The sequence below is a fragment of the Dipodomys spectabilis genome, unplaced genomic scaffold, assembly GCF_019054845.1.
Source record: "Dipodomys spectabilis isolate Male_0828 unplaced genomic scaffold, ASM1905484v1 ptg000327l, whole genome shotgun sequence".
Classification (NCBI taxonomy): Eukaryota; Metazoa; Chordata; class Mammalia; order Rodentia; family Heteromyidae; genus Dipodomys; species Dipodomys spectabilis.
Window position 1 is genome coordinate 3,666,713 of NW_024871004.1, and position 5,452 is coordinate 3,672,164.

The 5,452-nt window shown below is 35.7% G+C and overlaps 1 pseudogene; it reads left to right on the top strand.

Moving 5' to 3' along the window:
- Positions 1-2,896: 2,896 nt before the first annotated feature.
- On the top strand, positions 2,897-2,996 carry LOC122128282 (annotated as a pseudogene).
- The last annotated feature ends 2,456 nt before the right edge of the window (positions 2,997-5,452 follow it).

The following is a 5,452-nucleotide window of genomic DNA, read 5'->3' on the forward strand; positions in this document are numbered from 1 at the left end:
TGTTGGCATGTTGCATGGGCCTAGGTGAGAAGTCTTGCCCCTGTTATCTGATGATACAGGTAATGGGACCTGAGATCCTAGGACCCATGGGTCCTACAGAAGAGAAGTATTTTTTAGACATCATATCAGCAAAATTTGGGCATAATCAGTAGGAATGCTTCAGAAATATGGAGAAAAACAGTTTGGGACCAGCAAGTTAAAACAATAAACAGAGCAGCAGAATAAAATCCCATATAGATTCGAGGAAAACAACACTCTTTTTTTGCAATGTGAATTCAGAAGGCCATGTTCATTTAGAAGGTATCACAAATTTGTACCTAAAATATTGCATTGATACATTTTATATTCTGATATATATTCTAAACCTAATTATTTATATTCTAATTCTATTTATTGGAATAAATATCAATTTATTTGTCAAATTATCAATTAAGTCTACTAAGTTTCATAGTGTGAAATATAAAATCATCACATATAAATGTAAAATACATAACTATATATAATATAATTAAAAGGTTCATGTTTTGCATTGTTCGGTTGTGGTTAGGGTATCAAAGGCAACTCTGTTTTAAAGTATTATTCCATTATCTCTACCTCAGTGTTTGGTAGAGTTAAATCTAAAGCTTTACCATTTGTAGATTTACAGCCTGGAGGCAAAAAGAAACACTGTGGTCAAAACATTACCAATTTAGGGAGGTTGAGCTTTTCTTCATGTGTCTATTGGCCATCCTTCTTCCGAGAAGTTTCTCTTTAGGTCTTTTGTCCATTTATATATTGGGCAGTTGTTTCTTTGAGTATTTGTTGTTGGGGATTTAATTTTTTGAGTTCCAAGTATATTTTAGATATGAGACCCTTGTCCATTGTATGGCTAGTGAAGATCTTCTCCCAATCCGTGGGCTTTCTATTGATCTTGCTAGCTATGTCCTTTGCCATGCAAAAGCTCTGTAACTTCATGCAATCCCATTGTCCAACCTTTCTTTGATTTGTTGTGTTTCCGGGACTCTATTAAGAAAATTTCGGCCTGCGCCAAGGAGACCTAGGGTTTCTACTATTCCATCCTGTAATGTTTTCAGAGTGTCTGATTTGACTCCGAGGTCTTTGATCCATTTGGAGTTGATTCTGATGCAGGGTGATAATGCAAATCAAAACAACATTGACATACCACCTCACCCCAGTTAGAATGGCAAAATGAAGAACTCTAATAACAACAGATGCTGGAGGTTATGCGGACAGAAGGGAACCTTACTGCATTGTTGGTGGGAGTGTAAACTTGTTCAACCACTTTGGAAAGCAGTATGGAGGTTCTCACAAAACTTCACATAGAGCTCCCCTATGACAGAGCAATCCCACTTTGGGGCATTTACCCAAATGTTTACAAACAAGACCACACTATAGCTACCAGCACACCTATGTTAATTGCAGAATTATTTACCATAGCTAAGATATGGAACCAACCCAGATGCCCCTCAGTAGATGAATGGATCAAGAAAATGTGGTATATATACAGGATGGAATTCAATGCCTCCATCAGGAAGAATGACATTGACCCATTTGTTAGGAAATGGAAAGGCTTGGAAAAAATTATATTAAGTGAAGTAAGCCAAGCCCAAAGAAACATAGGTCCCATGGTTTCTATTATTTGCAATATCTAGTATATGTATGAGTCAAGCAGAAAAGGTCAGATAATGTGATGTTAGGAAAATGAACCCATAGATATGTATTTAGATGTTTTTTTTCTTTCATGCATTTGTTTCTAACGCACTTATAAGATTATCTCTTTGTTGCTTTCTATGTCCCTCCTCCACATTATAACCCCTGCTTTCACTATATTTGATATCAGTATAATTTGTAAAGGAGAAGGGAAAAAACAAGTCGTTTAAGGATAGTGGTGGACCCGTTGCAACAATGAGAAGTACAAGTTGTCATGTCGAAAACGAACTTTACAACTTTGGTGGGGAGGAGGGTTGGGTGGGGTCGGGGGGGGCAGGGAAGGCATGTGAAGGGTAAACAAAGGAGGAGGCTGCAATGCTTGATAAGAAATGTACTCATTATCTTGCCCATGTAATTGTTACCCCTCTGTACATTATGTTCACAATAAAAATAAAAATAATAAAAATCATTACCAATTTAAGGCCTAATAATGAAGAGAAATATATGGACTTCTCTTGCAACTATGAAAATATTTGGTGATAAAATGGCAGTAGTGTAAGTTCCTGCCTGGTTGGAAGGTAGACAGGTCAAGACATTAGGTAATCATGCATGTGAACAATTTTTCACCTTCTTGGCTTTAGCTACTTTTGAAATGGTAGGTATCATAAACAATCATATTTTGATAAAATGCCTTCTAGTATGAACAGTTCTGGCTAAACTGTTCATCTCTCTATGATCCCTGTAACTAAGATTAGTTTTGTTCCAGTAATACAATCTATGCTGTCAGAGTAAGATATTCTGGTTGGTCTGTTCTTTCATGGAAGAAGGGTAAAGGGTCAGGTAGACATTTGTACCAATAAGACCTCATTTGGGAAAATTTCAGCTCCATATATTTAGAAGTAGCTCTTAAACAAGGCTTACTTTGAATCCATTGGCTTCACAGAGCTAACACAGTTGGATAAATAAGTACTTGAAAAAGCCGTCTCCTTTGGACTTAGCTATAAATACTTGAAAGTATGATCAGATTCTAAATGAAAAAGACTTAAAATAGTCATTGACAAAAAGATTGCAAATGTGAGCAATCAACTGAACAACATATTTTTTTCAACTATTCACAGAATTTTAGGGAAATAAGATTAATAGCATTTTTAGGAACAATAAGGTTCCCTTGTTACAAATAGGCACCTAAGCATATAAGCCTGTATAAATATTTCATCATTAACTACTTAAATTTACAGGATACTACATTCTTCAGCAGCTTGTATACCAAAATTACAACAATACAGAGATTAACATGGCACTTGTACAACGATGATATGAAAATTTGTGAAGTATTCAAAATTTTTCATTCTTCAGATGCAAGAAATGAAAAACAGCTATTAAAAAGTTGGTTGGTTACAAAATTACAAGTGTAACAATACACGTAATTCATATAACTAAAAGTTACTTTGACATCAATGTATTAAATTTTCACCTTAGAAAGGCCTTTACATAGCATAATCTTTACACAACTTTTGAAATTAGACAATATTGTCGTTTTATCCCAAAGAAATATAATACTATAATATCAAATGCAGTTTCTTCCAAGTGGATCTTCAGACCTGGTTTGACATATTGGTGACAGTTCCAGTGTATTTTTGCTATCTCAATTTCCAGCAGCAAGATGCAAGGGGGTCAAGAAGCCTTTAGTTTGGGCATTGTTATCTGCATCATGAAGAAGAAAGAAGCCACTCTGGTATTATTACACGTATATGCACTGTGCAGCGGTGTCCAGCCATCTACAGTTATTGCATGTGCCCCTTGAGCCACCAACTCATGGACAATGTCTAAGTGTCCACTGTAGACTTCCCGATGAAGAGGGGTATACTCATAGTCATCCCTAGTATTCACATGAGTGGCCTTTTTGGAAAGTATTCTCTGCACTGTAGTAAGCTGGTTATTTTCAGCAGCCCAAAGAAGAAATTTGCTTGGATCCTTCTCCATTTTTTTTCTTGCAATTGTTACCATTCCTCACTTTTTCATCTTGTTCCTCATCTTCATCAGAATTTCCTAACCAAATACTTTGAGTGCTAGTGGAAATGAGTTGTCCATGTATTTCCCTAATAGTTCATGTTGGTTGAACTGGTCAGAAATATCTGGTGAATTTTCTGCGTATGTAATTTCACCATGATTTATTTTCTTTTTCCATTTTTACTATTCAAAATTATTCTAACTGGAGATTAGGGAATAAATACAGAGCAGAGGAAAGATGTTCCTCCATATTCAAAGGTACAGACTGAAAATGAGGACCAGTGGTGTCTTCATGTGGAACTTATACTAGGAATGAGAAAATGTGAAATAATGCCTCCTATATAAATGATTTGGGAAATGGCAGTGCAGAAAGTGAAATGATGCAACCCAAAATATAAAACAATATAAATAAGGATAATTATGGAGTAATCATATTATCTATGAGAGCCATGAAAGAGAGAGATGAGCTATCCACAAAATCCATGCCTCTGATCAATTTATAGACAAGCAGAAATTTGTTTTAAAAAAGATGGAAATAGAATTTATGTATTTACTTGAAATTAGTAAATACCTTTTTAATAGCCTACATAAGAATCTAAATCCTTGATAGTACTAGTAACAGATCTGACTGAAATCAGTTGAATCACACTTTTCCTGTACAATGAAGGAATAGGTACAGGCTAGGAAAGCAGCTAGAAAAGGCAGGCCGATTGTATCTGTGAGAAAACTTTGTGGAAACTGGTATTGAGGATTACTTACTGGTGACCCACTTGCACTGGAAGCATGATTCTGAACTCTTGCTTGCTGATTCTGAACTATTGCTTTGATCATTATATTCTCCAAAAAGAAAAAGTCAGAATTGATAACAAAGGACTACTAATACATTTTGACTTTTCATTAAGCATCTTCAATCATCAAAATCACATGAAGACAATAGACAGGCCTATTTTTTTAGATGAAAACAAGTGTCTTTAGAAAAACAAGGAATTTAAGTAGTCTTCCAAAGGTCTTCTATTTTACTTACTGCATTATACATTTTTCCTAATGTTGAGTAACAATAAAGAATGGATCTATTAGAAAGCTCTTAAAGCTCATCTGTTCAATAATGAGTTCTCTTACACTATATTATGGTGTTTTTTTGTATGGTCTTAGGAAGAAATTTACATTACTAACTTGAATTTGTGACAGGACAATATCATGACTGTACATCTTTCTTCTATACTCTTAGTTTTACATTATTACCTTAATATGTGCATTAAATAAGTATAGAGGAAAAATTAGAAGCCACACTGGTGGATCATGGCTTTAATCCTAGCTAATCAGAAAGAAGAAATTTGAGAATTGTGGTTTGAAACCAGACCAAGAAAAAAAAGTCCATGAGATTTTGATTTGAAAGTAACCAGCAAAAGCTAGAAATGGAGCTACGGTACAAGCAGTGAAATGGTAGCCTTGAGAAAACTAAAACAAAAAAATAACAAATTCAGGGACAGAGCCAGGCCCTGACTTCAAGCTCTAGTATTAGCATCAAACTAATTAAGTAATTAATTAATTAAAAATAAATTAAGTGGCCGGGCGCTGGTGGCTCACGCCTGTAATCCTAGCTACTCAGGAGGCTGAGATCTGAGGATCGCGGTTCAAAGCCAGCCCAGGCAGGAAAGACCTTGAGACTCCTATCTCCAATAAACCACCAGAAAACCGGAAGTGGCGCTGTAGCTCAAGTGGTAGAGCGCTTGCCTTGAGGTGAAGAGCTGAGGGACAGCGCCTAGGCCCAGACCGACAAAAAAAAAAAAAA